Source organism: Somniosus microcephalus, chromosome 14 (genome assembly GCF_052327205.1).
Source record: "Somniosus microcephalus isolate GS21.2 chromosome 14, FLI_Smic_1.0, whole genome shotgun sequence".
Lineage (NCBI taxonomy): Eukaryota > Metazoa > Chordata > Chondrichthyes > Squaliformes > Somniosidae > Somniosus > Somniosus microcephalus.
In genome coordinates, this window is record NC_141000.1 from 106,264,871 (window position 1) to 106,291,484 (window position 26,614).

At 49.2% G+C, this 26,614-nt stretch overlaps 1 protein-coding gene across 3 annotated transcripts in view; it reads left to right on the forward strand.

The window, feature by feature from the left end:
• Positions 1-26,614, forward strand: part of dop1b (DOP1 leucine zipper like protein B) — a 168,609-nt gene that overhangs the window by 8,226 nt on the left and 133,769 nt on the right. The window contains exon 1 of one of the 3 annotated variants that reach the window (XM_086007132.1): positions 9,633-10,088. The exons of 1 other annotated variant lie outside the window; for it this stretch is intronic. The gene's annotated coding sequence lies outside the window, so the exon portion shown is untranslated. Of the gene's footprint in view, positions 1-9,632; positions 10,089-26,614 lie in introns of those variants that run through there. One more of the 3 variants, XM_086007129.1, reaches the window with a different exon arrangement.

Sequence of the window (26,614 nt, forward strand, 5' to 3'; positions counted from 1 at the left end):
CCCTTTAGGTTAAGTAGTATTTTAGAGTTCGTCAATGGTCAGGGACAGGAGGGTGTGACTGCGAGTCAGGAAGGTATGGGGACCCAGGATGTAGTGATGAAGGAGCCTCAGCCCTGGACCTTGTCCAACAGGTACGAGGTACTTTCTACCTGTATGGATGAGGAAAAGGACTGCAGGGAGGATGGGCAAACTGACCACGGCACTGTGGTACAGGGGGCCATCCAAATGTGTGGAGAAGGAAGGAATGTGGTAGTAGTAGGGGACAATATAGTAAGGGGGGTAGATACTGTTCTCTGCAGCCGCGAAAGATATTCCCGAAGGCTGTGTTGCCTGCCCGGTGCCAGGGTTAAGGATATCTCCTCACGGCTGGAGAAGAACTTGGAGTTGGGGGGGGGGAGGATCCAGTTGTCATGGTCCATGTAGGAACCAACAACATAGGTAGAACTAAGAATGAGATTCTGCTGAGGGAGTTTGAGGAGCTAGGATCTAAATTAATAAGCAGAACCACAAGAGTAATAATCGCTGGATTACTACCTGAGCCACGCGTAAATTGGCATAGGGCCAAGCAGATCAGAGAGTTAAATGCGTGGCTCAAAGAGTGGTGTGGGGAAAATGGGGTTTCAATTCATGGGGCACTGGCACCGGTACTGGGGAAAGAGGGAGCTGTTCCGTTGGGACGGGCTCCACTTAAACCAGGCTGGGACCAGCGTCCTAGCGAATCGAATAACTAGGGCTGTAGATCGGGCTTTAAACAAAAAAAAGGGGAGGAGGGGTTAGGTGAAGGGAAATTTAGAAATCTAAAGAGAAAGGTAAAGGCAATAGAGCAGTGTAGCGATTTGGGTAAAAATAAGCAGAGTGTGACAGGAAGGGACAGAAAGTTTAAAGGTAGCAGTGCAGCAGAGAATAAGGCCAAAGCAGGGAATAATGGTAAAACATTTAAATTAAAGGCTCTTTATCTGAATGCACGAAGCATTCGTAACAAGATAGATGAACTAGTGACACAAATAGCGATAAATAGGTTTGATCTAATAGCCATTACAGAGACATGGTTGTAAGGCGGCCAAGGTTGGGAACTAAAAGTTCCAGGGTACTTGACATTTCGAAAAGACTGGCCGATTGGAAAAGGAGGGGGAGTAGCCCTGATAATAAAGGATGACATAAGGACAGTTGCGAGAAAGGATCTTGGCTCGGAAGATCAGGAAGTAGAATCAGTAAGGGTGGAGATAAGGAATAACAAGGGGCAGAAAACATTGGTAGGCATAGTATATAGGCCCCCCTAACAGCAGCTATACCGTTGGACAGAATATTAATCAAGAAATAGTAGAAGCTTGTAACAAAGGTATTGCAATAATCTTGGGGGACTTTAACCTTCATATAGACTGGACAAATCAAATTGGCAAAGCTGGTCTGGAGGACGAGTTCATGGAATGCATTCAGGACAGTTTCCTAGAACAATATATCATGGAACCAACAAGGGAACAGGCTATTTTAGTTCTTGTATTGTGTAATGAGACCGGGTTAATTAGCAATCTCACAGTAAAGGATCCTCTAGGGCAGAGTGATTATAATATGATAGAATTTCACGTTAATTTTGAGAGTGACTTGCCTAAGTCCGAAACTAGAGTCTTAAACTTAAATAAAGTCAATCACATTGGTATGAGGGGCGAGTTGGCGAAGGTAGATTGGAAAAATAGATTAAAAGGTATGGCAGTAGATAAGCAGTGGCTAGCATTTAAAGAAATATTTCATAATTCTCAACAAAAATACATTCTATTGAGAAACAAAAACGCCACGGGAAAAGTGATCCAACCGTGGCTAACGAAAGAAGTTAAGGATAGCATTAGATTGAAAGAAGAAGCTTATAATGTTGCAAAGAATAATAGTAAGCCTGAGGATTGGGAGAGTTTCAGAAACCAGCAAAGGTTGATCAAAAAAATGATAAAAAGGGAAAAAATAGAATATGGGAGAAAACTAGCAAGAAATATAAAAGCAGATTGTAAGAATGTTACAAGTATGTAAAAAAGAAGAAAGTAGCAAAAGTAAATGTTGGTCCCTTGGAGGCTGAGACAGGAGAAATTATTATGGGGAATAAGGAAATGGCAGAAATGTTAAACAAATATTTTGTATCTGTCTTCACAGTAGAAGACACAAAAAGCATACCAAAACTGGTGGGGAACCAAGGGTCTAATGAGGGTGAGGAACTTAACGTAATTAATATAAGTAGAGAAAAAGTGCTAGAGAAACTAATGGGACTGAAAGCCAACAAATCCCCTGGACCCGATGGCCTACATCCTAGGGTTCTAAAAGAGGTGGCTGAAGAGATAGTGGATGCCTTGGTTTTGATCTTCCAAAAGTCCCTAGATTCTGGAATGGTCCCAGCGAATTGGAAGGTCGCAAATGTAACACCGCTATTCAAGAAAGGAGGGAGAGAAAACACAAGGGATTACAGGCCAGTTAGCCTGACAACAGTCATCTGGAAAATGCTGGAATACATTGTTAAGGAAGTGGTATCAAGTCACCTAGAAAATCATAACACGATTAGGCAGAGTCAACATGGTTTTATGAAAGGAAAATCATGTTTGACAAATTTATTCGAGTTTTTTGAGGATGTAACTAGCAGGGTAGATAAAGGGGAACCAGTGGATGTAGTATATTTGGATTTCCAAAAGGCATTCGATAAGGTGCCACATAAAAGGTTATTACACAAGATTAGGGCTCATGGGGTTGGCGGTAATATAGTAGCATGGATAGAGGATTGGTTAACGGACAGAAAACAGAGAGTAGGGATAAACTGATCTTTTTCAGTTTGGCAGGCTGTAACTAGTGGGGTGCAGCAAGGATCAGTGTTGGGGTCTCAATTATTTACAATCTATATTAATGACCTAGATGAAGGGACCGAGTGTAATGTATCCAAGTTTGCTGATGATACAAAGCTAGGTGGGACAGTAAGCTGTGAGGAGAACACAGAGTCTGCAAAGGGATATAGATAGACTAAGTGAGTGGGCAGTAAGGTGGCAGATGGAGTATAATGTCAGGAAATGTGAGGTTATTCACTTTGGTAGGAAGAATAGAAAAACAGAATATTTTTTAAATGGTGAAAAACTTTCAAATGTTGGTGTTCAGAGAGATTTGGGTATCCTCGTGCAAGAAACACAGAAAGTTAGCATGCAGGTACAGCAAGCAATAAGGAAGGCAAATGGCATGTTGGCCTTTATTGCAAGGGGGTTGGAGTATAAGAGTAAGGAAGTCTTGCTACAATTGTACAGGTCCTTGGTGAGACCACACCTGGAGTACTGTGCACAGTTTTGGTCTCCTTATCTAAGGAAGGATATACTTGCCTTGGAGGCGGTGCAACAAAGATTCACTAGATTGACTCCTGGGATGAGAGGGCTGTCCTATGATGAGAGATTGTGTAGAATGGGCCTATACTCTCTGGAGTGTAGAAGAATGAGAGGTGATCTCATTGAAACATACAAGATTCTGAAGGGGATGGACAGGGTAGATGCTGAGAGGTTGTTTCCCCTGGCTGGAGTGTCGAGAACTAGGGGGCATAGTCTCAGGATAAAGGGTAGGCCATTTAAGACTGAGATGAGGAGGAATTTCTTCACTCAGAGAGTTGTGAATCTTTGGAATTCTCTGCTCCAGAGGGCTGTGAATGCTGAGTCTTTGAGTATATTCAAGGCTGATGTAGATAGATTTTTGGACTCTTGGGGAATCAAGGGATATGGAGATCAGGCGAGAAAGTGGAGTTGAGGTTGATGATTAGCCATGATCTTATTGAATGGCTGAGCAGGCTTGAGGGGCCATATGGCCTACTTCTGTTCTTATTTCTTATGTTCTTATGTACATCTCATTCCCCATGACCCGAGACAAACAACATAAACGTGCATTTGGCTTTGCTGGGATAGTGGACTTCCCCATGGTTCAGGGCGCCATTGACTGCACGCACGTGGCACTGTGGGCACCTCATCAAAATGCAGAGGTTTTTCACAACCGCAAAGGTTACCACTCTCTAAACGTGCAGTTGGTGCACGACCACAGACAGCACATCCTCGCCGTCAATGCCCGCTATCCTGGCAGCAGCCACAATTCATTCATCCTGTGCCAGTCTGGTGTCCCAGACCTCTTCCAACCACCGCATCAAGCTCGCGGCTGGCTCCTCGGGGACAAGGGTTATCCGTTCTGCACCTGGCTGATGACACCGCTCCGTAACCCCAACACTCCTGCTGAGCTTGCATACAATGAGAGCCATAGCGCCACTAGGAACCTCATCGACGTGCTGAAGCAACGGTTCCGGTGTCTTGACCGCTCTGGAGGAGCCCTGCAGTGCTCCCCTGATCGAGAATCGGTTTTCATAGTTGTGTGCCGCATGCTGCACAACCTCGCCATTCTGAGGAGCCAGCCACTGCCACCAGGGATTGGTGGACCTCCTCAGGAGGAGGAAGAGGGAGAGGAGGAGGAGGAGGATGAAGAGCAGCAGCAACAACATAGGAGGGAGGTGCTCGATGTTGCTTCTGCAAGGGCCGTTCGTGAACGCCTCACAACACAGCGCTTCCGATGAATGAGGGAGAAAATAGAATTTGGGCTCAACAACCACATCATTACAGCCAGCCCGCAGCCCCTATGACCGGCCAAAGTTCCAATGAGAAACATGAGGAAATTTGTAATGTTTAAATAACATTTTTTATTATTCTGAACAACTGTGTCTTATTAAGCACAACCAAGAACAAACAAACACAACAATTTATTAACAAACACAACTGGTTCTTAGCACATCAAAATAATTCTTAACAAAGCGAACAATATATTTAAAAACACATCCAACTTTGGTACAAAACACTCTCCCCATTTGGTCTAAAAATTTTAGTGAGTGGGCCTTCTTCAATGATCTCCCTCCCCTTCACACTTCCTCCCTCCCAACCCTACTGCTCCGCCGTAATTGGCCCCAGTGGCTGCAGCAAGGCTGGCGGAAGGCTGCTGAATGTCAGATCCTGAGACGACAAATGGCCTTGCAGGACGCCCTTGACCAGCTCTGGGCCTGGAGGGCCCGGCTGCAGACTGCACCAACTCTGCCTGGGTGGCAGCAGTCTGGGCTGGCTGGGTTACAGGCTGTGGCAAGTGCAATGGCGAAGTGACCGTGGTGGGAGCAGGAATGCTGTCATCCTGAGAGAGGGCAGCACCTTCCTGCTCGACCGACACACTGCCACTCCCACTAGGCAGAAACTCAGCATCCAGAGCAATCTGCTCGAGCAGAGATTGCTGGCCTGCTGCGGCACTGTGAGATCCCTGGTGGACAGTGGTCGACCCAGCTATGATGGCAGTTGCCAGCACTTGCATGTCATCAACCTGAGACTGCATGAGAGCAGTCTGAGATTGGATGGCACCAACCAATGACTCGATTCCAGCACTAAGCTGTGGCGTTGCCTCGGCCTGTGCTGCAATAGATGCTGTCACCTCACCCATTGCACACGGCATGGGCTCTGGGTTCCCACGCTCACCCTGCAAGTCAACCATCCTCTGCAAAGAGGCAAGGATGGACTCGAGGGTTTGCGCACAGACGACAGCTGTGCTGGCGGCGGACACCTCCACGCTCCTAGCCAGTGCATCCATACTCTCGGGCTCCCTTGCCATTGCACCCATGAGCTCAGTGTGCATGCTCATCACCTGTGTGTTCATTGCCGTGATATCGTGGTCCTCATCCAAGTCCTGTGCAGCAGAACTGGTGCGCGCACTCACCCCCGAACTTCCCTTCCCCCATGGTGTTGCTGCAGCCTGCTGGGTCCAGGAGCTTCACCCACATCAGAGCCAAACCCTCTGCTCCCCTCCAGTGACCGTGTGGCCCCAGTATCCGATGTGTCACCCTTGGGAGATGCAGTAAGTGAGGCTCCGGCTAGGTGTTCCTAATCCTCTCCCGCATCGCTGCCACTGGGAGGCTGAGGGACAGGCTGGTCAGATGGTGGCTCACTATCTGAAAGCAGGAAGGCACAAGAGTGGGTTTAACGTGAGGACAGGGGGGCAGGAAGGGAGCAAGGAATGGAGACAGTATACTTAGATGTAAAGTGGGAACGGCTCGTGTTGTGAGGAGAATGTGGTATGAGAGAGGAGGGAGAGATGATGAACATTCCGTTGCTGTCTCCAAAGGGGTCGACCTCTCGCACTTGCTCCCCCAGCTGTGTGAGGGGGTGCAGCTCCGCCTGGCCCTCTCCTGTGCATTGCTGCTCCCTCCTGTTATGAGCAAGCTTGGCCTGCAAGAAAAAGGACAGCGTGTGAGTGAGTGTGCAGCCATGTGTTTGGCAGATGTGCCTACCATAGTTGACCAGTCGTTAATGTCTGCAAGGTGTGAGATGTGGATGTGAGTTTTAGTAGATGGGCATAGTTGTTGGATGATTTGGCAGTTTAGACAGTCTGTGCACAGAGTGAGGTTGAGATGGTGGGATGTTGAGGTATTTCAAGCATCTACTCACCCTGACCACCCGAGTGAGGTCGTTGAACTTGCGGCACTGCGTGTGAGTCCTTTGGACCACGCTCCCTGATGAAACGTACCGGGCAACCTCCCTCCACACCCTTGTAAACTCCCATGGCAATGGCCTCCTGCCAATGTCTGGGAACAGCACTGCCCATCAGCGTTCTACCACCACAACCAGAGCCTGCAATGTCTGGTCGCTGAACCGGCAAGCTCTCACCCTGGGCCTCTGAGCAGCCATGATATTCCTGGTTGAAGAATTGCACCTCCTTGCAGGCCCAGGTCAAAAGCAGCAATGATCAGGGTGAGGCTGTGCAGCATGATGGACCCTCCCCTTTAAGAACTGGAAGGCGCCAGTCTGTCTGAGTACTCGGTAATTGACAGCGCCTGAGCTTGAGTAGCGCTCTGAGGTAGCGCCCCGTTCCCTGATGTTAGCACACTAACAGAAGTGTGTGGCGCTTGATTTAGCGCTCCAATCACCTCCAGGAGTGCTGGAGACGAATTTTGCGGTCGGCGGCGCTAATTTGCACCGACCGGGCACTAAAATTTGCGGCCAGCTGATGTTAGCACCCCAAAATGGTAGATACCGAAATTTTCCCCTGTGAAGTTTAAGACAGTATCACTGGGTGAATTAGGGCACAGGTGAAGAGGAGCTGTGTGGAATGGCCACATGGTGGCATAAAAGACTCTTTATTTTGAAAAAGGAAGTGCTACAATGGCATTGGTCATGCATATTCTGCTGATATTGTTATTCAGTGAGAGGTAGTGCTCTCTGTTGAACAATGCATCAGTCACCTATTTGATATGTGTGTGGGAAGTGCATTCGGTTCCTCCAGACCTACAAAAAAACAGAAGAAAAACATACGTGATACTGATGGCTCCAAGAAACATTCTCAAGCCGTGCTTGCATTGCAACACTCAGCAGGTCAGGCAGCATCTGTGGAGAGAGAAACAGAGACCACACCTAGAGTACTGCGTACAGTTTTGGTTCCCTTATTTAAGGAGTGATATATTTGCATTGGAGGCAGTTCAGAGAAGGTTCACTAGGTTGATTCCTGGGATGGAAGGCTTGTCTTATGAAAGAAAGACTTGCATTTATATAGCACCTTTCACGTCCACCAGACATCTCAAAGCGATTTACAGCCAATGAAGTGTAGTCACTGTTGTAATGTGGGAAACGTGGCAGCCAATTTGCACAAAGCGAGGTCCTATAAACAGCAACATGATAATGACCAGATAATCTGTTTTTGTTATGTTGGTTGGGGATGAAATAGTGGCCAGGACACCGGGGATAACTCCCCAACTCTTCTTTGAAATAATGCCATGAGATCTTTTACATCCACCTGAGAGAGCAGACGGGGCCTCGGTTTAACAACTCATCTGAAAGACAGCACCTCTGACAGTGCAGCACTCCCTCAGCATTGCACTGGAGTGTCAGCCTAGCTTTAAGTGCGCAAGTCCCTGGAGCGGGACTTGAACCCACAACCTTCTGACTCAGGTGAGTGTGCTATCCACTGAGTCACAGCTGACTGTGGAAAGGTTGGGCCTATACTCATTGGAGTTTAGAAGAATGAGAGGTGATCTTATTGAAACATACAAGATTCTGAGGGGGTTGGACCGGGTAGATGCAGAGAGGATGTTTCCCCTCATGGGGAAGTCAAGAACGAGGGGGCATAGTCTCAGAATAAGGGGTTGCCCATTTAAGACGGAGATAAGGAGGAATTTCTTCTCTCAGAGGGTCGTGAATCTTTGGAATTCTTTACCCCAGAGAGCTGTGGAGGCGGAGTCATTGAATATATTATCGGAGGAGTGGGTGGGAATGCAGTGAGGGTGGGTATTATCGGGGGTGTGGATGGGAATGCACCCATGTCCCTGTCTCTCTCGCTCTCTCTCCCCATCTCTCTCTCTCTCTCTCTCTCTCTGAATATACACTTAATGGCGCAGTTTTGAAGAGTGTGCAGGGATAGAAGGACCTGGGAGTTAATGTGCATAGGTCCCTGAAGGTGGCAGGACATATTGAGAATGTGTTTAACAAAGCATATGGAATCTTGGGCTTCATAAATAGAGGTATTGAGTACAAAAGTAGAGAAGTTATGCAGAACCTTTATAAAGCGCTGGTTATGCCACAACTGGAGTATTGCGCCCAGTTCTGGTCACCACACTTTAGGAAGGATGTGAAGGCCCTTGAGCGGGTGCAGAGGAGATTTACCAGAATGGTTCCGGGGATGGGGGATCTTAGCTACAAGGACCGGTTGGAGAAGCTGGATCTGTTTTCATTAGAGCAAAGGAGGTTGAGGGGTGATTTGATAGAGGTGTACAAGATTATGACTGGTTTGGATAGGCTAGACGGGGCTTGACATATGAGGAGAGGTTGAGTAGATTGGGACTCTACTCATTGGAGATCAGAAGAATGAGAGGCGATCTTATTGAAACATATAAGATTGTGAAGGGGCTTGATCGGGTGGATGCGGTGAGGATGTTCCCAATGATGGGTGAAACTAGAACTAGGGGGCATAATCTTAGAATAAGGGGCTGCTCTTTCAAAACTGAGATGAGGAGAAACTTCTTCACTCTGAGGGTGGTAGGTCTGTGGAATTTGCAAAGAGCCGGCACGGACTCGGTGAGCGGAATGGCCTCCTTCCGTGCCGTTATGACTCTATATTCAAGGCTGAGATAGATTTTTGAGGCACAAGGGAGTCAAGGGTTCTGGGGAGCGGGCAGGAAATGGAATTGAGGCCAAAATTGGATCAGCCATGATCTTATTGAATGGCAGAGCAGGTTCGAGGGGCCGAATGGCCTGCTCCTATTTCTTATGTTCTTGTAGGAAGGAACAGAGGGTAAAACCCACATACACAAGAAAAACAAACGAGCTGTAAAGTGATTAGATGGAGACCAAGAAATGATTTAAACGACAGAAGTACTATAAACTTGCAAGTGTTCTTATCTAGGAACAGTGCAATTGCAAGGAAGCTGCTGCAACACGCCTTTAGCAGCAGGGAAAGATAGGCAAAGCGCAACGTTTTCTTTTGGCACTTGCCAACTCGGACCGAACCATTTATCGAAGGGAAATTCGCGTGCGGTCGGTCTCTCTCTCTGACTATCCCTTTGGAATCGGCTCGGATTGGGTTCTGCCACATGGCTGGGTGGCGGGTACCAAGCAATCTGAAGTCGGCATAAAACGACGTGGTCCGTAAGTTCAATTATGATTTCGGGCGTATTTTTCCAGCTTGTTTTTTTGCGGGGGGGATTCGCAGCGCGCAGAGAATGCTCCCTTTTCCCGAGGCGATTTTGAGAAGCAGAAGCCCGTGTGACATTAGCGAGCACCCCTTCAGCGCTGATGGTGGGTTCCCCGCTGGAATGTTGAGACACCCGGAAATGTCAGTGCGTTCTGTTTGCCCAGCTGGTGCAGCGCGAGTCGCTGTCCGCTCAACGTTCCAAAACAAGCGGCGCTGCCCGCACAACGTTCTAAAACAAGCCCCGCTGCCGGCACAACGTTCCAAAACAAGCCCCGCGAGCGGCGCTTCCCGCACAACGTTCCAAAACAAGCTCCCCTCGGCAGACAGAGCTCGAGCACAGCCACAGGCTCTGCCCCTGCACACGCTGCTTGTGGTTGTTATGCAGTCTGGTGAGTAGCTGGTTCCTCTGTTTTTGTATCTTTCACACACTCTTCCATCCCCCTATCCCTTCGCCTTTTCAGTGTTTCTTTTTGTTGTTTTGTCGGGTTGTGTGACAGCAATTATTTGCTGGTTATTTTGCCCTTCAGCTGGCCCTTGGGCGGCGTGCAGTGTTTTTAAAGGCGCTGTTGTGATAACTGTCTGGTTTTGCATGCACACACAGTAAGCAGCAATTGGGTAAGTACCTGACGAGGAAAAAAACACATTTGCAGGGCTCCGGGGAAAGGGCGGGGGAGTGGAATTAGCTGGAGTGCTCTTGCAGAGAACTGCCACGGGCTCGACGGGCCGAGTGGCCTCCTTCCGTGCTGTAACCATTCTATGAAGTATGCTGCAGTAATATTGGAAGATTCTTGATGCATTCAGCTGCCCTACTGTCCTGTTTCCATACGGTGCCCGCAGTTAAAGTTAGACTAATAATTCTATTGTTGATGATAAGAGGACCCTAAGGATGTGAATCTGTCGTTCAGCCTTGCTGCTTTTTACTCTGATCTCTGCTGTGCTTGTATTAACTCGTACAAGGATTTTGACCCTAGAAATAATGTGTTTTAGTCTCACTTTATTTATTATATTTTCAGTCTGACCTTTTGTTCTCAAATTTGCTATAATTTTAGACGTCCGGTGGTCGTGAAAGGCCCTCTATAAATTCGGTTTTTTTTGGCATTGGAAAAGTTTAGCCTAAGGTTGCTGTTTTTGTTCTCCTCCATTTTTTTTCTTATCTAAAATTTGTTTAACCAAATGCCACATCTGTTGTTTCACATCACGTCCAATTCACAATGTTGAAGCATAATAAAACTGTGCCTGGAATGGCCACTTAAGATGTCGTTTACCTGTTTTATTGCTTTCCAGCATCTGTTCCTAACGTGGATTAATGGACAAAATGTTATTCTAGTCCTACAAATAACTTTAATTGTAGTTTTAGCTTTGCCTCTTTTTCATTCTTGATTTTTTTGTTTGTTCATAAGAAATTTAGTCCTAGCCTTAATTTAGTTGGGGAAAAAAATAATTTCAGTTAAGGACCATTTTGCAATTAATTTTAATTGATTTGCACCATTTCTTTTACATAGAAACATAGAAGATAGGAGTAGGCCATTCGGCCCCTTGAGCCTGCTCCGCCATTCAATGCGATCACGGCTGATCATCCAAATTCAGTACCCGGTCCCTGCTTTCTCCCCATACCCCTTGATCCCTTTAGCCTTAAGAAATATATCCAACTCCTTCTTGAATATATTTAATGTATTGGCCTCTACTGCCTTCTGTGGTAGAGAATTCCACAGGTTCACCACTCTCTGGGTGAAGAAATTCCTCCTCATTTCTGTCCTAAATGGCCTACCCCTTATCCTTAGACTGTGACCTCTGGTTCTGGACTCCCCGACCATTGGGAACATCCTTCCTGCATCTAGTCTGTCCAGTCCTGTCAGAATTTTATAAGTTTCAATGAGATCCCCCCTCATTCTTCTAAACTCCAGCGAGTACAAGCCCAATCGACCCAATCTCTCCTCATACGTCATTCCTGCCATCCCAGGTATCAGCCTGGTGAATCTTTGCTGAACTCCTTCCATGGCAAGAACATCCTTCCTCAAATAAGGTGACCAAAACTGCACACAATACTTAAGGTGCGGTCTCACCAAGGCCCTGTACAACTGCAGCAAGCCATCCTTGTTCCTGTACTCTAACCCTCTCGCTATGAAGGCCAACATACCATTTGCCACCTTAACCACCTGCTGCACCTGCATGCTTACCTTCAGCGACTGGTGCACAAGGACACCCAGGTCTCGTTGCACTTCCCCTTCTCCCAATCTATTGTCATTCAGATAATAATCTGCCTTCCTGTTTTTGCCACCAAAGTGGATAACCTCGCATTTATCCACGTTATATTGCATCTGCCATGCTTCTGCCCAATCACCCAACCTGTCCAAATCATCCTGGAGTTTCTTGGCATCCTCCTCACAGCACACACGCCCACCCAGTTTTGTGTCGTCTGCAAATTTGGAGATATTACATCTAGTTCCCTCGTCTAGATCATTAATATATATTGTGAATAGCTGGGGTCCTAGGACCGATTCCTGCAGTACCCCACTAGTCACTGCTTGCCACTCGGAAAAAGACCCGTTTATTCCAACTCTTTGCTTTCTGTCTGCCAACCAGTTCTCTATCCAAGTCAATACCTTGCCCCCCCCCATCCCATGTGCCTTAACTTTACATGCTTCTCTGGTAGGATAGTATATGGCTGTTTCCCAATTGTTTTATTTTAACTTTTTTTTAGATAAAGGCATTTTGAATAATGTCGATATTGTGACTTGAAAATGATCCTTTTTAGTTGGGAATGTTTGTGTCTCGTAAAGAAGTAAACATTACTTCCATTTTGCAATGACTCTAAGAGTTCATTTGTATTGCAAGTACGGTGGCATAGTGGTTAGCACTGTTGCCTCACAGCGCCAGGGACCCGGGTTCGAATCCGGCCTCGGGTGACTGTCTGTGTGGAGTTTGCACATTCTCCCCGTGTTTGCGTGGGTTTCCTCCGGGTGCTCCGGTTTCCTCCCACAGTCCAAAGATGTGCGGGTTAGGTTGATTGGCTATGATAAATTGACCCTTAGTGTTAGGGGGATTAAATACGTGGGGTTACGGGGATAGGGTGGGATATGTGTTGGTGTAGGGGTTACGGGGATCGGGTGGGATGTGTCGGTGCAGGCTCGATGGGCCGAAATGGCCCCTCTCTGCACTGTGGGGTTTCTGTGATTTCTGTGATATTGTTGCAAAAATGTTTTCAGCTTAACACAGACGTTAAACTTGGCTAATGTAAGTCTGAAGTTAAGGGCAATCTGATTCTGGAAATAAGTTTTTTTGGGCACAATTCTATGGAGTGATACTAAGGGTGCATTTGCATTGCACCAAATATAATTTATGTGATGTAAATCTGGAGTTAAGTCCCAACCGGAGTCTGGAGAGAGACTTCCTCCTCTAGACAGTTTCACACTGCTTCACTCTGGTGTCTGGGCCAGTCCTGACTCTTCAATTAGGCTGCATTAACTTTTTGTACCATGAGCACCAGTGAAAAGCCAAACTCTCTGGCATTTGTGCTACAGTTGCAGGGAAAATGCACCTTAAACTGTAGAAAATGCACCTGTCAAATCCAGTGTTAAATAATAACTATTGGGTCTCCAGGACTGGATTAGTGCCATGGTCAGAATACTTTCTTACCCCCCCCCCCCCCCCCCGTACTGTTAATTGCATCTTCTAGCTTATGGAATGAAGACATTTAGCTTGGGTTTCGGATGTTTCATTTTGTATTTTTGATCCTTATTTTAACCAGTTTTGGTTGCACTATATCGGTGTTTGTCAGTGCTTACTGTTTTGTTTTATTACAAAAAAGTAAAATTGGCAGAGAAATGTTTTACCCTGATCAAGCAGTTTCAGCAGCTCTCCCTCCCATCGTCCCTGTCCATTCCAAGCTCTACTCGCTCGGTATGCTGCAGCGGATTGACTTCAATTCTTGCTTTCCGTTCCTTCCCCAACCACCCCACATCCTACTCCATTGATCTTCACTAGCCTTGCGTCCCTGCAAGTGTCCTCCAGTGCTCCAACGCCTGGTTACTGCTTGTTCCCTACTCGCGCTGCTCCACCGTTGGTCCCTGCTTTTTCAACCACTGTCCACCTTTTTGAGTATCTTCATCTTGCCATTTCTCCACTTTGAAGAGCTTCCTTAAAACCTGGTCCTCCGCTGTGCTTTTGACTGCCCATGTCTTGCCATGATCCCTTTCTCTCCCCGCCTTGGTGTCTTTTGTTGTTTGGCCATCTTGTAAAGTGTTCTGAGACATCTACCTGCATGTGAGGAGCACTTCAGAACTAGTACAGTGATATGCTTGTACTGAAAAGGTTTGTGTAGTTGCATTTTAGCTTTCATCAAATATATATGATTACTGGTAAAGGAAAAATGCATAAAGTTATGGATTACAAAGTAGTTACAGCACAAAAACAGGCCATTCAGCCCAACTGTCCATGCCAGTGTTTATGCTTTACACGAGCCTCCTCCCACCCTTCTTCATCTAACCCTATCAACATATCCTTCTTAGACTTTCTCCCTCGTGCTAATCTAACTTCCCTTACTAGCATCTCTGCTAGTTGCCTCAACTAGTCCTGGTGGTCTTATATTTATGGCACCTAGTTCTGGTCTCACCCACAAGTTGAAATATCTTCTCTACGACTATCAAACCCTTTCATAATCATAAAGACCTCGATCAGGTCACCCCTCAGTCCTTTTTTTTTTAGAGAAAAGAGCCCGAGCCTATTCAATCTTTCCTGATGGGTATAACATCTCCGTTCTGGTGTCATGCTAGTAAATCTTATTTGCACCTTCTCCAGTGTCTCTATATCTTTTTTTTTAATAATAGGGAGACCAGAACTGTTTACAGCACTCCAAGTGTGGTCTAACCAAGGTTCTATACAAGTTTAACATAACTTCTCTGCTTTTCAATTCTATCCCTCTAGAAATGAACCCCAGTGCTTTGTTTGCTTTTTTGTGGCCTTATTAACCTTCTTTGCTACTTTTAGTGATTTGTGTCTCTGTACCCCCAGTCTTCCTCTATCCCACTTCGGCACTTATTTTCCAAGGAGTATGTGGCTTCCTTATTCTTCCTACCAAAATCAACTACCTCAAACTTATCTATATTGACGTTTATTTGCCAATTATACGCCCATTCTGCAAGTTTATGAATGTCTTCCTGTATTTTGTCTCCGTCCTCCTCAGTATTAACTACACCCCCCCAATTTGGTCTCATCCGTAAATTTTGAAATTGTACTTCTGATTCTCGAGTCCAAATCATTTCTCTACATGGTGAAAAACAGTGGTCCTGGCACCGATCCTTGTGGAACACCACTTCCCACCATTTGCCAATCTGAGTAACCACCTTTAACTCCCGCTCTCTCTCTCCTGTTTTGTAGCCAGCTTGCTATCCATTGTGCTATTTGTCCCGACTCCATGTTCTGTCCTTAGTCATGAGTCTGCTATGTGGTACCTTGCCGAAGGCTTTTTGGAAATGCAAATATATTATGTCTGCTGCATTACCCTTATCTACCCTTCCTGTTACTTAAAGAATTCATTAAGGTTGGTCAAGTATGACGCTCCCTTTTGGAATCCTTGCTGACTACTCTTTATTATATTTTCAGTTTCTAGATGTTTTTCTATTACATCTTTGAGTAAGGATTCCATTATCTTTCCTACCACTGATGTTAAGCGAATTGGTCTATAGTTCCCTGGACTTGTTCTATCTCCTTTATTATATATAGGAATCACATTAGCTATCCACCAGTCCTCTGGCACTATTCCATTTCTAATGAATTTTTATATATATGTCATAGTGCCTCTGCTATCTCTTCCTTAGCTTCTAATATGCATGGATGTAATCCTTCCGGACCAGGGGTTTTATCCTCTAAGTTTGATTAGTTTATCAATTATCTCCCCTCTTTCTCTCTCAAATGTCTTTATATCTTTTTTGATCTCTTCTTCTAATGTCATGGCCACCATGTTAGTCTCCCTGGTCAAGTAATTGTTTAATATTTCTGCCATTTCTCTTGCATTGCCCGGTGAGTTTATTGTGTGTATCCCTTAGTAGCCTGATCCCTATCCTGATTTTTCTTTTATGTGTCTGTAGAATACTTCACTCTTTTTATATTCCTTGATAATTTAATTTTGTAGTTTCTCTTAGCCTTCCTAATCATTTTTTAAACTTCTGTCCAACCCTCCTTTGTATTTCCCTTGTTGTCTGTGTACTTTGCCTTTTCTTTAGTTTCAATTTTGCTCTTATCTCATTATTCATCCATGGTGTTTCACGACTAGCTAGTTTGTTCTTGCTTTTTAGTGGGATATATTTCTCCTGGACACTCGTGATCACTGTTTTAAATGTTTCCCACCACTGTTCTATTTCTTTGTTGGTAAGTGTTTCCAGTTTATTTTCTCTAGTTCCATTCTCATCCTCTTAAAATCAGCTTTTTTTCCAATTTATTACTGTGGTCTTTGTCTTGTGTTCTTCTCAATCTCTATCTTAAACCTTATTATGTTGTGCTTGTTATTGCCTAGATGTTCCTCTACACTTACTTCTCTTATCTGTATAAGTTTGTTTCCATCTAACATCACATTTTAAAGAAATACTAGCCTGGAATTTGCAGTCCAGATGACGGTGAACTGGCAGCGTTTGCCATCATTCCACCTTTGAAATTGACCGCAGCTTCGGGATTTGCCGCATGCACCTCCCTGAAGTTGCGGTCAGTCATTCACTGCTCCGACACAGGCTGGGCTGTGCCCCCACCACCCCCACAGAGCTGGCAATCTGTGTAATCACTCAAATCAGGGAAACTGACACAAACTTTGGCTCTTCCACAGTAATTATGCTGTTAAATTCCTTGCTAAAATTTAGATCCAAAGTGATTAGGTGTAACTGGGGTTTTAGCAGCATATTGACTGATAGACAAAGGTTATGGGCTTGAAAAACAAATTTTAATTTTGTGCAGTGTGAAATTTATCCATTTTAATAAAAATTGCAATTTTTAAGAAACTTAAAAAAAGTCTCTCTTTTTTAAAAAGTTTATTTGTTTTTCAGGTTTGCCTCTTCCCCATGTGAGAGCCCCAATCTTTGTTTTGCTCTCTAACATTTTTAAAAAGTTAGAATTTTAAGTGCTTACCCACTTCCTGGTTCGCTGTCTGAGAGAATTCTGCATTTTGATTGGCTGCTTAGACATCTTGTTGACACACAGCAGCTTGCGCGAGGGAAGCCCCACTGTACTCCGTTGATTTGAATTGAATGTCGGGGAAAACCCAAACTTCTCGACACAGAGATCACGAGATCTTTGTGCTAAGCTTACTTCGGGGCGAGCGGCAAATGGCTTCGCTTCGCGGCTGGCTGCAGATTCCGGGTCAATGTTTTTCTTTTGACTGATGAAACAAACACTTCCTCTGTGCAGCTGCTGAGGTACATAAACATCTTTATTTTAGAAACAAATTTAACACACAAAGCGTAGGAATGCCAGGCAAATCTGTATTTGAGGTTTTAAACTGTCTTATTTTCAGAAATAAACATTGACTTTTGTGGGGCGGGTTATGATTTTAAAATGGGAAGCACTGCATTTGATTTGACTGATTTTGTTAGTGGATGGGTTTAGTGACGTGATGTTGAATCTGTTTTGGCATTGCTCAGTCGTATTTTGTGATGTTTTGCTAATAATGCAGATTAGATAAAGGAGGAGGATGGTAACAATTGTGAGCTCTTAAATCCTGACACCTTCATCTTTTTTTTCTAGTATATGGATTCCCTCTTTTTCCTCTTCCACTCAACCCCATGGTATAGATTGCCTACAAAAAGCTTATTTCTGCAATGTAACTTCTATGCAATTGAATAATTTTAAAAGTTGTAATTTTGATGTTATTTCTATGTCTAATTATTACTTGTTGTGAAATTAGATTGTGAACTATTTATAACTAAAAAGTTCCAGTGGGGCATTGTGTCAAGACGCCAATTTGTTTCCCCACCATAGTGGATATTTTTCCTGTGCACTAAGATTAGAGTAACTCTGTGAAGTTTAATTCAGTAATTCCGCTCCAAATGTAAATACATAACCATTGGGTAAGCATGGCTTCAGACTATTGCCTCTTTAATCGGTTCAGCAAAGTCATTTGAATTTCAATGATCTAGATTTTACACACGTGGTTAGAACTGGCACGAGCTACTGCAGTACAAGCAGTGTATCCAATGTCTGAAAGTCAAGACAAGTAACATTTAGTAATTGGAGAAATCCGAGCCTAGCCTTTCTTGGGTTTACAAAGTCCGAGTGGATGTCCCATGGCGTTGCCCATTGGTAGCCTGGGATATGGAGCATGCTTGTGCTGTTCATCTAATAACTTGGCCTGGCCCTTTAAAGCCGCTGCTCTACATTGTCATTTCCTGTTAATTGTATCTGGTTGTAAACTGCTGAAATCAGCCACAGGGCGATTTAGAACTGCTTATAGCTTTCGGACTTTGTGCCTGGCACTGACTTGTTAGAGATATGTTTTGCATGTGCAACAACATGTGACATCTGGCGTATGATGGACACACACTAGATACATATAGACGAGTGTTCTCACAGTAAGCTGATGATGCACCGATCTATAACCACAGGAATGTTGCATTGTGCAGTCCACAATGTGTTCTTCTGCTGAGGGGGTTACTTTAAGTCCCCCAGAGTCTCGGGTTAAGGAATCGGAAGTTAATGTCTAGATTTCATAAAATAAATCACAATGGGAAATTTATTGGTGATCAGGACCTGCAGGTGGAAGAAGTAACGTGACATTTTCCTATCCATAGGCATAATCATTCTGTTACAAGATATGGTTGCTACATAGTCCGTCAGTCATTCTACGGTGAATGTGGAATTGATCTGTGCAGTGCCAGAGGATGATGTTTAATTAATGAAGATAATAAATTTTTCAGCATCATGGTAATATAGTTCCAGTTAAATTTGACCCAAAAGTTAGTGCAAAACATTTGATATGTATGATATAAATAAAAAAGGACTTCAGTAGTTTGAATTGTCATAGCTGAGAGTATTTTGCATGAGTTCTAGTTCTAACAGAAGTAACTAAGCTGCAGTGTCTGATATGACGCTTTCATTATTTGAGGTAAAGTTGGCTTACTTTTTTTGACAGTTTTTATTCAGATCTATTACTTCCAATTTGTCATCTGCAATGTATCCCGGCACCTTTTACATAGTTTCCATTTTTAAAATGAAAAAGTTGAAGCAAACCAGTAATTTCTAAATTGGCTATACAACTTATGTGGACTTAGTGTGGAAGCAAGTCACCCTCGGTTCCGAGGGACTGCCTAAGAAGAAGATACAACCTATATATCACTGTCGCTGTGGAATTGTCATTCCTCTCCAGCCACAGTCACATTGTTACATATGACACTCCTGTGGGCATCATCCTCAATAAGCTTTGTGTAGTGTCCCGAGTATCAATAATACACGGACTGCAGGAGAACAATAATAACCGGTATTTACTGAACAGAGGGTACTCTTTTATTTGGACCCAAAAAAAACCAATTCGACTGTAAATAAACAAAAGTTCAACGAAAGCTTAACAAATCAAATTAAAATTTGGTTATCCGTGTTGATGATGCACTCCAGTCCCCGCGGCGCCCACCGGTCGCGGAAATACTCAAGCGCACCGGCGGACACCGCGTGCTCCATCTCCAGGGCCACCCGGGCGCGAACATGGCCGCGGAAGAGATGCAGGCAATCCGGCTGGACGACCCCCTCGACCGCCCGCTGCCTGGACCAATTGATGGCTCTTTTAGCCAGGCCCAGGAGCAGGCCCACAAGGAGGTCCTCCAACCTGTCCGCTCCCCTCCGCACCGGGTGACCGTAGATCAAGAGCGTGGGACTGAAGTGCAACCAAAAATCGAGGAGCAGCCCCTTCAAGTAGTGAAAGAGGGGCTGCAACCTCTCACAATCCATATAAACGTGAAACACGGACTCCTCCAGGCCGCAAAAAATGCAGGCGGCCTGGGAGTCCGTGAACCTACTTAAAACCTTATTGCACGGGACCGCTCCGTGCAACACCCTCCAGGCCAAGTCCCCGATGGAACAAGGGAGGACTCCCGCATAGAGAGCCCTCCATTGGGGACCTCCGCTACCGCCGGTCGGCAAAACGCCACGCCAAGGCGTGTCCGGACGGTAGACGAAGATGGCAAAGTGGAGAGTGTGCAGGAGCAGCCCGTACAGGAAACCCCTCCGCGCGGAATGAAAAGGCACGGAGGGTATTTCCTCGAGACGGCTCAAGTTGTGAGGCGCCGGTTCCCGAGGGGAGTTTCGGGGCCGGGCGCCGATGAGGAATTCCGTCCGAACGGGGGTAAGCTCGGACGGGATCGCCCCACGTGCTTGAGCCGCCTCGATACACCTAGTGGAGTCGGGGCCCAGTGCCGCTTTTACCGATTCGATGGTTTCGACCGCAAGCTGGACGTTGGCCCAGGACAGGCGCCGCGCCAGCTCCTCCGGCGCCATCCAGCCCGCTCCTCCGCCATCGAGCAGGTCCCCGACTCTGGTCACCTTGCCAGCCACAGCCCTACCCTCCGCCAGCCGCCCGAACCCGTGTTCGTGGAGGTGCGGATTCCTGAGCAGCGGCTCCCGAAGGAGAGCCGCCGCTCCTGACGGGGGAGAGCTCCGCCTGGAAGCGACGTAGTTCCAAACCCATAGTAGTTCCTGGTAGAAGACAGGCAGCTCCCGCAGGCCGGCACGCCTGCTGCCCACTTTCGCAAACAGGAGCTGCGTGTCGTAATTGAGGCCATGCAGCTGGCGGAAGAAAAACGTCGCCAGCGCACACCATCTCGGAGGATTCTCGACGTACAGGTATCTCTGCAGCGTCTGAAGACGGAAAGTCGCAGCCTGGGTGCGAAGGCACACCAGCGCCTGACCGCCCTCCCTAAGCGGGAGACACAGAACCGCGGCAGAGACCCAGTGCTTCCTTTTGTCCCAGAAGAAGTCGATGAGCTTCTTCTGAATCTTGGCGACAAACGCAGGGGGAGGGATCAAAGTGACCAACCGGTACCACAACATGGCGGCCACCAGCTGGTTTATGACCAGCGCTCGACCCCTGTAGGACAACACTCGGAGCAGTCCTGTCCAGCGTCCTAGGCGAGCGGTGACTTTGGCCTCCAGCTCTTGCCAGTTCGCCGGCCAAGCGTCCTCGGCAGGGCTAAGGTAGACTCCCAAATAGAGGAGGTGCGTGGTGCTCCAGGCGAAAGGCCTGAACTCCTCCGGCAGGGAGTCCACCCGCCACTGACCCACCAGGAGTCCGGAACATTTCTCCCAGTTGATCTTGGCGGAGGATGCGTCCGAGTAAATCTGCTGGCATTCCCGCATCCTCCGCAAGTCAGCGGGATCCGTGACCGTGAGGAGCACGTCATCGGCGTAAGCCGAGAGGACCACCTCCACGCCCGGCCCTTGCAGAGCCAGTCCCGTCAACCTCTTCCGCAAGAGGCGCAGGAAAGGCTCCACGCAAATGGCATATAACTGGCCGGACATGGGGCATCCCTGACGCACCCCCCTCCCGAAGCGAAGGGGCGCCGTCAAGGACCCGTTAACTTTAATCAGACACTCCGCGGCGGCGTACAGAAGTCGGATCCGGGCGACGAAATGCGTCCCGAACCCGAATGCGCGCAGAGTCCCGAAGAGATACTCGTGATCCACCCTGTCGAACGCCTTCTCCTGATCCAGGGAAAGGAAGGCGACCGACAGACCAGCCCTCTGGGAGTGGTGGACCAGGTCCCGGACCAGATGGATGTTATCGTGGATGGTCCGGCCCGGGACCGTGTAGGACTGGTCGGGGTGGATCATGTGGGCCAGCACGGTGCCAAGGCGAGCAGACATGGCCCTGGCAAAGATTTTATAGTCCGTGCTGAGGAGGGAGACCGGGCGCCAGTTCTTAAGGAGGCGGAGATCGCCCTTCTTAGGCAGCAGGACAATGACCGCCCTGCGCCAAGAGAGGGGCATCTCCCCGGTCGCCAAACTTTCCCCCAGGACCCGCGCGTAGTCGCCCCCCAAGACGTCCCAGAACGCCCTGTGGAACTCCACGGTCAGCCCGTCCAGCCCCGGGGACTTTCCCCTAGAGAGCTGGCGGAGGGCGCCGGTCAGCTCCGCCAGACTTAGCGGAGCGTCCAATTTTTCGGCGCCCTCCGGGCCAACCTTCGGCAGGTCCTCCCACAAAACTCTGCGCGCATCCTCGCTGGACGGATCCGGAGAGAACAGAGCCCCGTAATAGGCGCGGGTCTCCGCGCTGATTCCCTCCGGATCCGAGACCAGAGATCCGTCGTCGGCCAGCAGCCCCAAGAGCTGCTTACGGACCCCCCGTCTTTTTTCCAGCGAGTAGAAGAAGGGGGAGCCGCGGTCCAGGTCCCGCAGGAGCTGGATCCGCGACCTCACGTACGCGCCTCGGGACCCGACGAGCTGCAGGTCCTTCAGCGCGCCCTTCTTCTCTTCGTACACCTTCCGCAGGGCCGGGTCCTCGACGACCTGACCGAGACGGGACTCCAGGTCGAGCACCTCCTTCTCCAACCGCCCGACCCGGGCCTCCCGCCTCTTGGTCGACCCCTTCGCGTACTCCTGACAGAAGAGACGGATGTGAGCCTTGCCCACATCCCACCATAGCCTCAAGGAGGGGAAGCCCCCCTGCTTCCTTCTCCAGTCGGCCCAGAATCGACGAAACGAATCCCGGAACCGTGCGTCCTCCAGCAGCAGGTTGTTAAAATGCCAGTACACGGACCCCCCCCGCGCGCGCAGCGGAGCGAGCTCCGCCCACACCAGGTGGTGGTCCGTGCACGGCACCGGCCGCATGGAAGCTGCCGGAACGCAGGAGACGAACGCCCGGGAAATGTAGAGGCGGTCGATTCTGGACCTTCCTCCCCCAGACCTCACGCTAGTGAAGGCGCTGGAGTCGGGGTGGAGATTTCGCCAGACGTCCACCAAGTCGAAGGACCCAACCAGGTCCCTCAACTTCTCCATCGCCGCCGGGCTTCGCGGGGGACCCGAACGGTCCCTCGCCTCGAGGGTGCAGTTAAAATCCCCCCCGAGGATGACGCACTCGCCCACGTCGATGGAGCCCAAGAGAGCGGACACTTCTTCGAAGAAGCGCACTTGCTGCGCACTGGTCTGAGGGGCGTACACGTTCACTAGATGGAGCGGCACGCCCCCCAGGCGAACAGTGACATGGAGCAAGCGGCCCGGCACGTGCTCCTTGACCCCCAAGATCTCCGGCTGAAAATGCGGGGCCAGCAAGATAGCCACCCCGCTGGAATTGTTGGAGAGGTGACTCATGCTGACCCCTCCTTGCCACTCCAGGAGCCACGTGGCTTCGTCTCCCGGAACGGTGTGGGTTTCTTGCAGGAAGCACACCGCATACTTCCCGTCCCGAAGGACCGAGAAGTTATTGAATCTGCGGCGCGCCTCCCTGCTGCCGTTGATGTTGAGGCTGGCTATGGTTATCTTCATGTCAGAAGCATAGTGCAACCTCTACCTACACCTAACGGGGCGAGGAAGCGCAGCCGCTGGTCCGCCGCCACTTCCTCAGCAGCCCAGTGAGAAACGTTGTGAGCCGACGCAGCTCGAGCGGGTTCACACCCTCGTCCGCGCCCAAGATCTTAACGGCGGCGCGGACGGAATCGATGAGCAGCGCCAGCTCCGACCACCTGTCGAGGGCCAGCCGGACCTTATTGCGCTGACCCAGGCACGTGGCCATAAAATCCCGGAGTTCCCTTACGGAAATGAGGGGAGACTTGGCAAGGGGCACGAGGTCATCCATCGCCACGTCGGCGCTGGAGTCCGAATCGTCCTCCGTGCCCATCACCGAGTCCCCATCCTCCTCCAGGGGGTCGTCACCAGCGGCCGACCCGTCCGCCGCGCAGTGCGAAGCGAACGACTCGGCCGCGCCAGCCAGCCCCGCCTCCGCCCGGATCCCACCCCCAGGATCGGCGGCAGAGGATTTCTCCCTGGGCTCCTCTAGGGGTGCCGGGCCAGAAGACGGCGGCGGTTCAGAGCTCCCCTCCGCCTCAGACGCCGGAACGACCGGAGAAACCGGGGAGAGAACAATTTCCAGCTCCTCCAGTACGTCCGGCACCAGAGACGCAGCCAGGGGGCCATCCTCCTCCCCGCCACCAACCTCCGACCCAGCGGACGGGGGGTTTTGAATTAAAAGCTCTACCAGGACGAGCATCCCCTGGGAGACGTCCGGGTCGCATTGGGCGAGCTCATTATCCTCGAGCTCGCCCGACCCAACCCCCAGGCTGCCCGACCCGGCGAGGGGTAACGACACCGATAAAAGGTCAACTTCAATTACTGCCGCGGGTTGTTCCGCAACCCCCCCCACGGGCAGGGTCTCATCCCCATCCCCGGGAGGCACGTGCTGGACAGACACATCTGCCTCAGCCTCCCGAGGGACAGGCGACCCCTGCCGATCGCTGGTGATGACGACAGCGCTGGGGGGGCGGGGGGGCGCAGTACCCGCGGCGGGCGACGACTCCCCCTGCTCGGAGGGACCTTCCTCCTCCCGGTCCTCCTCCTCATCCAGGGGGTCGCGCCTTCTTTTTAGCACGGAGGGAGCGAGGGAGACCTCCATGTCTGCAAAGGCCTCCTCCTCGACTCCCTCCGGCGGAGCAGGTTTGTCGGGTTCCTCGGGCCCGAGCCCGGCCGCAGGTATTGGCATTACCGCTGCGGCGGTTGCGGCCACAGGCTCGGGCACGGGGCCCCTCCCGCTCACATCTGCCCTGATCAACTCCGCGAGGAGCGCGGGTGTAAGGGGCTCAAGGGGCAAGGGCTCACCATCCACGGGGGGACCTGCCCTAAGGTGCTTCTTTTTTCCCCGCGCCGCCTTTCCGGCCGGACACGCTCCCTCCCCCCCGCCGGAGGCCTTGGTGGCATCGGCCCCCGACGTCAACCGCGCATCAGACGTACTTGACGCGTGGGCAGATCCGGGGGGAAGGGCGGCAGCGGCGGCGCCAGCCTCGGCCGCACGAGATGATCCGGCGGCCTTGGAGGCAGGGCAGTTCCTCCTGATGTGCCCCACCTCCCTGCAGGCATGGCACCTCACACCGTCCGACGTCCAAAAGGCGCGGTAGGCGGTCCCCTCGTGGAGGACGACGAACGCCCCTTCAGTGTCCTCCTCCCGCGCCAGCTGGATAAACAGCTGGCGCCGGAAGGAGAAGACGTGGCGAAGGCTGGCCTCCCGGAAGCCGAGCGGGATGGGCGTGATCCCCGACCTCACCTCCCCAAGTTGTCGCAAATGGGGAAGGAGGAGCTCACCAGGAACATAGGGCGGGACGTTGGAAATAATGATCCTCTGCGCGGTGGCCTCGAGAGGATCCACCGGCAGGAAGGTCCCGCCCACGGTGAGCCCCTTGGCGACAGCCAGGGACACCGCCCGCTCCGACCCCAGGAAGAACACAGCCTTCCCATACATTTTCGAGGCCGCGACGATGGCTGAGGGGCCGACAACCCCAGCCATGGCCTTGACGCAGGCCTCGATGGTCATAGTGGGGTGAGTGTAGCTCTTCACCCCAAGCTTTTTTGTTATTAATCGAAAAGGTGACGGGGCAGCAGGAACAGCGGGAGCAGCTGTGGCCGTGGCTACCACTCTCGCATAGGTCCCGGCTGGCCCCGCCACCGGCGAAGACGCAGTCGCCATTCTGGGGTGCTTTTTTTAAGGGCTACACTCACCCCAAGTCACAGGCCTGAAGGTGTTAATGGCCTCGGTGTATATATATTTTTTTTGTCCTCTATTGAGCAGAGGGAGCTGATTAAAATGAGGACACACCTCTCTCCTTATTGATTTAAATTGGGAGAGTGGCCTCTCCCCTCTGCTCAATTGGCAATTAATAAAATAGATGAAACTAAGGTGCCTTAGAAAGACAGGCAGAGAGAGACAAAGAGAGAGAGAGAGGTGGGGGGGTGGGAAGGAGGGAGGCCGCAAAGGGCAGTGTTGCCACTCAGGATGGTGGGTGGGTGTTGGCAGGGTTGCACTCTCCGATGGAAAAAGTCTTTGGTGATGGTGGTCTTCTGGCAGGGGGAGAAGACGTCTTCACCTGGAAAAGCTGGAGAAGCCCAGGCTTAGTCCTGCAACAGGTCTTAACGATGTAATTAAATTAAATTAAGGACTTCACCTTGGGCAGCTCCAAGCTCTCCCAGGGCAGGCAATAGAAGGGATGCTAATTAGTGGTGTGTGTGGCCTAGCTTTTAACAAGAGCACACACACACACTACACCCCTTGATGATCCGGCCTTGCTTCTTCTTTTCTCCCCCCACCTAAAATACAAAGTCTTGGGAGAGTGCCCCAAATAACACCCACCTGTAGATGTTCCGGATGAAGTTTTCTTCCCTCCTTTCAAGCAGTTGGTTTCTCTCCCCTCTCTCCCTCTCCTGAAGTGGAGGCCAATTTGGGGAGGCAGTGATAGAAAGGCCTCTCCCCTGGTTGATGTTGATGTAGGCCTCCTTTCTCCTTCTCCTCCTCTGTCCTCTCTCTCCAGGCACCTCAGTTGATGTAATGATGGTGGAGTTGGTGGTGGTGGTCCAACGTTCTCCTCCTCTTCCTGGTCAGGGGACCACCACTTTAATCCACTCTCCAAAGTCTGGCTGCTCCCTCTGCTCGTGCTTGCAGCTGAACAGAGGGTAACTTAAGACTGAAGTACAGAAGCCTGCTATGGCTTTATATACAGGGGTGGCCACTGCCGGTACTGCAGTATAGAATCAGTTCTTCTCTTAAAGGTACATACACAACAATTCTTCCCCTTTTAGATAAATAGTACATAACATTCATTTAACAACTAAATAATAACTAATTACAATTACAATTTTCGCTGTACTATATACATCAAGAACATAACATAAGAAATAGGAGCAGGAGTAGGCCAATTGGCCCCTCGAGCCTGCTCCGCCATTCAATAAGATCATGGCTGATCTGATCCTA